This window comes from Populus nigra, chromosome 10, assembly GCF_951802175.1.
Source record: "Populus nigra chromosome 10, ddPopNigr1.1, whole genome shotgun sequence".
In the NCBI taxonomy this organism is placed as follows: domain Eukaryota; kingdom Viridiplantae; phylum Streptophyta; class Magnoliopsida; order Malpighiales; family Salicaceae; genus Populus; species Populus nigra.
In genome coordinates this window covers 5,284,824-5,293,868 of record NC_084861.1, presented here as the reverse complement: position 1 = coordinate 5,293,868, position 9,045 = coordinate 5,284,824, and positions in this window count along the sequence as shown.

The following is a 9,045-nucleotide window of genomic DNA, read 5'->3' as shown; positions in this document are numbered from 1 at the left end:
AAAAATAATTTCTAATTTAAGGAAAAAGAACAGATTTCTAGCATCTTGTTCTTTTAGGGAAAAAAAATGTTTTGTTTGGGAAGTCGCCACCTAGTATTATGGTCACTAGGAACCCTAACTGATCAACAGAGATTCTATAGTTCGGGACTGATTACGTAAAAGGGAAGATATTATCACCCCTTAAACGTTCTGCCTAAGGCAAACTGCATTGCTTTTTTTTTCTTCAAATGCTAAATTTTTTATTGGTTTACGTTTTGATGATTTATTCACAATATTCCTGACTCTGGCGTCAGTGAATATTTGACTACGGATAATTCCAACTCTGGCGTTGGTAACTATTACGTGGCCATAAAAATAAATTTGGATTAATATATTTTTTATTCATGACCCTAATGCTAGTGAATAAGCAAATAAATTAAATTCATTTTATTACTATTACGTGGCCACACATTTTTTATTTTTTTTATGTCAAATAAAAAAAACAAATAAAAAACAAATAAATCAAAATAAATAAAATTAAATCAGTGTTTTTTATTCCTGACTCTAGCGTCAGTGAATAAATAAATCAATTTATTTTTCATACATGCACATATATTTTTTTATTGATAAATAAAATAAAATATAATGAATAAGAATAATATAAACTTAAACCAATATTTTACTCCCGACTCTGGCGTTGGTGAATAAACCGGTAAATTTATATTATTTTTATTCATGTTTAAACATTATTATTTTTTTTTTTTTTTTTTCTCCTTTTTAAATTTTTTATTATTTTTGGGGCTGGGCCCAGCTCAGCCTATAGGGGCTGGACTAAGCCCAGCCGGCCCAGCCCAGTCACTGGCCCAAGCCAGTGACCCAGCTGGGCCACAGCACGCATGAACTAGTTTCATGCGTGCATGGCGTTGTGCCAAGGTAATTAATTACCTTGGCACAGTGCCTAATGCACTGAACTTCCAAAACAAAAAAAACGAATGAAAACAGAGGAAGCTTACCTTGTTGCAGTTTGCTTCGCCGGAGTGCTAGCGTATCAGGCGGCGATCAATGGCGGCGTTTCGTCAATAATAAGCTAGAATCCTTCCTCCAACCTCTGCCTTTCTGCCCTCTGCTTCCTCTGCCTTTGTCTGAAAAATTGTCCCCGTGCTCTGTTTTTTTTAAATTCTCCCAACTCTCTCTTGGTTCGTTTTTGTTTTCGTAGCTTTAGGCCGGTGTTGGTGAGGGGAAGCTCGTTTTCAGTATGGGGTTCCAAAAGTACTCAAAAAATGCAGCTGGTCTCTTTGTGTTTCGGGTTTCTTTCTTCTCTATCTCCTCTGTTTTTTTTATCACTCTCTCCAACCTCCTGCTCTTCGGTGCTGCTCGGTTTATATAGGGCTTGGCGGGTTGATAACGGGCGGCAGGCTGAGGGTCGACCACCATTAAGGCGCCCGTTACTGAAACCAACGGACGATCATTACTGCTGCAACGTTCGGCGTCCTTTACTGTAGAAAACGGTCACTGGGTTAAAGGCGAAGAAGATGAACAACGTCTTCAAAACGACGTCGTTTGGCCATTTGTCCTTTTGATCCATGCAGTTTTGAAAGTCTTGCAATTAAACCCCTGGTTTAAACTGTAATTGCCCCCCTGCATTTGCGCGCCTTTTTTAATGTAGTCCTTGGATTTTAATTTCGCAATTTAGACCCCCAATTAAACCCCAAACTTTGCTATTTCTTCAATTAAGTCCTTGATTTCACTAATTTAATTAAATCCAAAGTCCAATTAAGTCTAAAACTTATCAATTCTCCAATTAAGCCCCTGATTGGATTAATTAAATTAATTCCAAGCTTAATTAAGTCTCAAAACTTATTAATTCTCCAATTAAACCCTTGATTGGATGAATTAAATTAATTTCAAGCTTGATTAAGTCTAAAAATTTATCAATTCTCCAATTAAACCCTTGATTGGATTAATTAAATTAATTCCAAACTCAATTAAGTCTCAAAACTTATCAATTATCTAATTAAACCCTTAATTGGATTAAGTAAATTAAATCTAAGCTTAATTAGATTAAACCCCAAAACTTCTAATCATGTTGCCCTTAACCCAAATTCATTCTTCATTTATCTCATTTTACTTGTTTTTTTTTTATCATTATTATTATTTTTTTTTATCATCATCATCATTTTTTTCTTTTCAGTAAATAAAATAATAATAATAATAATAATAATTAAAATAAGATGGTCAAAAATTGGGTTATGACAAAGCTCTTCCCTTAACAGTCATAGTAACTGTATTATATATAGACAGTGTTGTAATGGAATATCTATCAAGCTTCTGCATCAATTCATTTGTAATAATCCTTTTATAAATATATTGTTAAATAACCATCTCAACCCAATAACTTAACTTGTTAGGTGAAGTTCCAAGATATGATTTTATCTTATTCTTTAACACACCATCTCCAGTGAAAGTTATTGGGCTTGAAACTTGCACAGGCTCATACTATCTTATGCTTAATTTTTATCAAATAAATAAAAATGATGAGATTCGAACTCGTGACTGCTTGGTCATCAAAGCTCTGATACCATATCAAAAAATCATCTCAACCTAATAACTTAAACTATTAGGTGAGGTCCCAAGATATGATTTTATATTATTCTTTAACATATGCATTTATAAAAAGTAATTAACAATGTTTAACTATATTACAAGAGCAAAATAAACCTTAGAAAAAAGTTGTGAGTTTAGTGATTGTGTCGGACTTAAATATTACATCAATAATTATTATTCTACTCTAGTTATTTTATGACAAAAAATAACACTAAGGACAGCCTTGTGGTGATTAAATTTAATTAAAATTTTAATTTTAAAATGTGACATATGTTTAAATATGTCAAGATGAATGATTTAAAAAAAACACAGCTTTCTTCCCAAATGTTTTTGTTTTCATATACATATTTAAAGATTAGTAAAAAAAATTCTGAATTTCTTTTTTTTTTCATAAACAAACAGTCCTATTATTTTCAGAAGATAAATAACGGGTCGGCCACAACAAGGCTCGCCCTCTGAATCAAGGTTTAAGATTTAAGTTTAGGCTTGTACGACCAGTCATTTACCCAGACTCTCATATACCATAAGTTCATAGTAATCATAATACTAGGTGGCGACTTCTGAACTCTCATTATAATTAAACCCAAAACCTTTTTCTTCCCAACAACACACCTTTCATGAAGGCATATTTATTTTTTTGCGGGCTCAGTCATTCAATGTCACCCCGCGACAAGATGGCGACTCTGCTGGGGACAACCTCGTCTTGTTGGACTAGCTTTTGCATGTTCGATTGTTTGCCTATTTGTGTTGGTCGATCTCAATTTTAGCTCGTATTTTACTGTCTTTTTACTTCTTATTCTTGCATAAGTATGTCAGCTGTGGATTGATGCCCTCATGCATTTTAAATATTGTGAATAAACTCAATTTTAGGTTAGATAGGGAGTAGCGGTCTGCCTCATGACTTTTAGTCGAATTTCAAATTCATGAAACATCCAACTATGAGCTGAGTGTTTACTCGATAATGACGGTTATATTGTGCCCCAACCATTCCTTGTAAATCCTTATATTGTCTTCATGTAAAGCAGTCATTGGGCTGTTCATAAACCTTTTGAGACCAGGTAGAAAGCTTACCCTCATATAGTGGCCTAGAACCTTCCCTTAAGGTATGAACTCCCTAATAATTCATTTTTCATCCATGCATATACATCCATTCATTGTAAATAACATACATACATGTATCATGTTGAAATATAGGTCCCTAAAAAGTCTACATCACCCAACTTCGAGCAAAAAACATGGAAGATAAAGAGCGTGCTCATCGTAATGCTCATTTTCAATAAGAGTTTTAGTCTCTGAAGGCAAAAGTGGCTCGTCTCACCAGCTTATTTGAGCAAACACTTAGAAATGCTTATGGTGAAGGTCCTTCCAACCAACCTATCACCTTTGTTCAGATCCCGATAACAGCTCAGCATGATGAAAGAATGGGCATGGTCAAGAGCCCCTACACAATCCAGCATCTGTGCGATCAAAAGTACCGACACTAGCCCTTGTAGTTATAGAAGTGTTTGCCAATAAATCCAACAAGACAAAGTCATCTGATGACATTGATCAAGATAAGATGGCAGTAATGGAAGTTAGAATCAGAGTCATTGAAGGGGTAGACTTATATGACCTTGTACGGGCAGCATGAATATGTCTGGTCCTAAATGTGGTTGTACCGAAAAGGTTTTGTATTCCTGAATTCATCAAATACATTAGAACACAATGCCCTATCACCCACCTCAAGTCTTACTGCAACAAAATAACAGAAGTAGTACACGATAAGAAACTACTGATGCACTTTTTCCAAGATAGTTTAAGTGGCGCAATATTGAGCTGGTACATGAGGCTAGACAATACAAGATTTGAAGATGGAAAGACGTGGTAGAAGCTTTTGTTAGGCAGTACAAGTATAGCATGAACATTGCTCCTGACAGAACCAGCTTGTCCAATCTAGAAAAAGGAGATAAATAAAGTATAAGGAAGAATGCCCAAAAATGGAAAGATTTAGCTGTACAAGTGCATCCCTCATTCTTGGACAAAGAAATGGTAACTTTATTTGGCAACACACTCAAGCCGTCGTACTATGAGCATGTGATGGGTAGTTCAGCACAGCAATTTACTAATGTTGTGGTAGTAGCTGAGCGCATAAAGAAAGGAGTCAAGAGTGGTAGAATTTTTACACCCATCGAAAAAAGAGGCTTCAAAGAAAAAAGGAGAGAGCTTGACCATGTTGAAAATGGCTGCAGGGGCAGGAAAAATCAATTTCAAAACTACCACACCCCATCCCAGATTGCCAGTATCAATCTCAACTCTCCATTTCCCATCAAAAAACCTAAGCCCTTAAACTTTCAAGCCAAAAGCCAAATTGAAAATTTTCAAAAAAAGAATTATCAAATGGTCCAGGAATAGCTAGCCCCATTTCAATATATCAAAAGCTACCAAGTTTCGGACTTGTAGCTAGCTCCAGAACCACTCGTACATCTGTAGTCACCTTACCTCAACTGGTATAAACCCGACCTCACCTGCGAGTACCATGTTGGCGTTGCGGGGCATAGCATTCATTCCTGCGATGCCTTCAAGAAGAGGCTCATGTAGTTTATTAAAACTGGACGGATAACATTTGAAGAAACTCTACTTTAATTTTTAGAAAATAATATTTATTTTTTTAAAAAATTTCTCCGTCACTTTCTTGAAATTTTTCTTACACCAATATTATATCTCATCATTATACATTAGTTAATATTTTTCATCTAAATTTAATTAAAAACTTATTGGATTTACAATTATTTACACGCTAACAAAATATTCTTGACACTTCATTCTCTCATTTCTTTACATCTTTTACACTTGGCTTGCGATTCTTAACGTTGAATCAAACATAACCTTTTTTTTTTTCAAAGGAACCAAATACAAGCTTAGGGATGCTGCCTCCGAGTTGCCTACAAGATCATAGTGTCCTAGGTATGTATGCGTGTCTTGACCATTTGGCAACGCTTGTTCGAGAGATCAAAGTCAATTACCGTTTCGCACATAGCTAGCATGCACCGGATACTACATGACTAGGTTTTTCCAGTCTTTGGACGAATTGATTCAAGAAACACATTTTGCTCCTCAGCACATGCAATCTCACTCACCCGTTCATCTGAATCTTTTGGACACGATAAATACTACTTGGAGGACTAGCTTTTTCTTTGTTCAATTCAAGGTCTTTTTAGGAGTGCTTACTACAATAGAGGCCACCACCTTCTCGATAGTCTACTAAACTCTCTCAACTTGTAAATCACAGAATTTGCAGATGAAATTAATTAGGAAGTCCTAATATGTATGAAATAATTTCCATTGTTATAATTCTAATATGGAAAAACACGTGAATATAATTCCTTTTTTTTTAGGAGCTGGAATTCCTGTGGGATTATTGAGTCACTTTCCAGGAACATTCCTGTTTGAAAGTTCAATGATATTTATCATTTGTTGGACTCTTTGTGAACTAACTTCCTAGCTCTCTGAAAATATTCAGTCATCGATCGGCATTCCCACAAGGAACTCTGCTAGTTGGTTTTTCTATTACCAATTTTCTAAATCAAAGTCTAATCCTAATATAATTCAAAGAATTGAAAGTGGTTAATTGTCTGCTCTTTTCTTTATTCCTTTCATAGCCTATATACGGAAATTGTCGATAACTTGTTTTATTCATTCATAACCTCATATGAAAACATATTATTCCAGTCTCCGTACCATGTTATATTTCAAACTTCAACCCATGCCAAGTCATTTGTAAGAATCCAAGCATGTTCCGCACAAGTCAATTGACCAATTAACAGGTGATTGAGCAAGCAAAACTCCTGCCTCGTACGTAAGACATGGACATGTTGTATGTCTATATATATGAACATAATTCCCCTGCTCAATCATACGCATTATCTGCAACAGAGTCCTTAAGTTCATTTTCAAAAAATGGCCTTCAATGGAAATAGTCGTGTCACAATTGTTTTCACTTTGTTCTCCATTTTGTTGACTTTGAGCACACTCCAATGTGGTGCAGCCATGAGGCCACTGCATGAAGAGCAATTGTTGAAAAAACGCTTTCCACTTATCGAGTCCCTTCAACGGGGTCCAGTGCCGCCATCTGCGGCTTCCCCTTGCATCCCTGGAGTAAGTGGCACCTGCCAGTTGAATGAAATGAACTTTGTTGGCCGTGCCAATCGTCAACCACCGCCTGCCTTTCCCAGCTCAGTTACTGAGCAACCCAAAGCCACTAAGTAGTCCATACTGTAGTAAGACTGCAACCGGGATATGGCGGTAGGTTTCATGCCCTAAATAAACCGAAAGTACGGCTGGGACATTGTCTACTTATTAATCCTGTATTTTGTTCTTTCGTATGCCAATTAAGTACTCTATTTCTTTTTCTTCTTCTTCTTCTGAAAAAAGAAACGTATAAACAGCAGCTTTACGTATAGCTTGTGTGCATACAGTTGTTATACCTACAAATGTCATGGTGACGAGTATGATTTATACATGTATCGAATCTATCAACAACAATATTTAAGAATCAATCTGAGTTTCTCTTCTCTTTTTCTTGTTCTTTTTTCAATTTTGCTAGTTAGTGAAATATTCTTGTTCTTTAATAAATACTGGGCTGGGCTGGTTTGCTGCCAAATTCCTCCAGGTCTGTGAGTTTTTAAATACACAAGAGGGCACTTCGTATAAATGGAGGTTTACCCACCTTGCTTTAATTTCATCAAAAGGATAATATTGTTAAAATCAACATATGGTACTGGTACGTACGTAGTGCTACATTAAAATTAAAAGTAAACTATAATTTAGTCCCTGTGTTTTTTATGATTTAGTGAGTTAATTAACCTTTGAGTTTTAAAAATTACAATCTAGTTTTTTTTTACCAAATTTGACTGTTAAGTATTTTTTTTTCTAGTTTCTATTACCCTATCTTAATGTATTTTTTGTTTTGTCCTAATAGGTGAGATTGAAATTTTGTTCATTAAAAATGATGGACATTCAGAGAAAAGGAATAATTATATTGTTATGAAGAGCTACTAGAAGGACCAAATTCTAAATAAAATATGAAAAATATAGGGATTTAATAATGGGGTTTTTAAACAAAAGGAATTAATTAACTAATCATTTCACTAAAAATATCAGAATCAAGACCTAAATACTCTAAGAAAACTAGAGTTTTTTTATGATATTTTACTGTTCATATGAATAATAAAGAATCTTAATATATTTTTTTAATCATGTTATAACAATTTTATGTCATAGTTTAGTAAATTAGTATGTAAGATAAGCCAGAGGTTACAAGTTCGAGTCTTGAGGATCGCGAATATTTTTTGACCTATCATCTATCACTTTTTTAAAAAAAAAATAAGAGATAGATGACATGTCATTTATTCCCTTAATATCTAATCTGAAAATAATAATAGTAATAATAAAGTATCAGTTATTGAAATTAGTTTTTTATTATTAAATTTTTTAAAATTGATTTCTAACATAATTTTATATTTTTTAGAAAAATATTTTATCTTTCAATTACACAAAATATAAACTTGCTATTTTGAAATTGTTTATTGACTTGCTTTAACAATTATTAAAAAAATAAAACAAAAACAATGATTCTGATTAAAAAAATTATATTGAATAAGATAAATGAGAGATACATTAACAAAAAAAAATTAAAAAAAATATTTTTTAATTTAAAAACATTATCAAGAAATTTATTGAGACCTATGTATATTTTTATATTTCAATAAATTTGAATGCCGATAGCATAGCAAGGAAATACGTAACTAATTGTTAGAGAATAATATAAATCATATCTTGGAACCTCACCTAAAAGCTTAAGCTTTTAGGTTGAGATGGTTCTTTGACATGGTATCAGAGCCTTGATAACCAAGCGGTCACGAGTTCGAATCTCACCATCCCTATTTATTTGATAAAAATTAAGCACAAGGTAATGTGGACCTGTGCAAGTTTCAAGCCCAAAGGGCTTTCACTTGAGGGGATGTGTTAGAGAATAATATAAATCATATCTTGGAACCTCACCTAAAAACTTAAGCTTTTAGGTTGAGATGGTTATTTGACACTAATTTACTCTAGAAGCTTTGTTGTTAGCTAGCTCTCCTCATGCCACATGCCTACTTCAACAACTTGGAATTAATTAAGGTGTATGTTAAAAAAAATGAAAATACTTAGCTAGTTTTTTGAAATTGTTTGCGCATTGTACCGTATATTTGTGTGTTTTAAAAAAATTTAAAAAATTTTATTTTTTACATTAAATTAATATTTTTTTATGTTTTTCATATTATTTTAATATAATGATGCTAAAAATAATTTTTAAAATATAAAAAAATATTATTTTAATATTTTTCTAAATAAAAAAACATTTTAAAAAACAACCTAACCTAAACTAAACTACGTATTCAAATATCAAAATAAAAAAGTCGTCATCCCAAATGGTTTGGCACC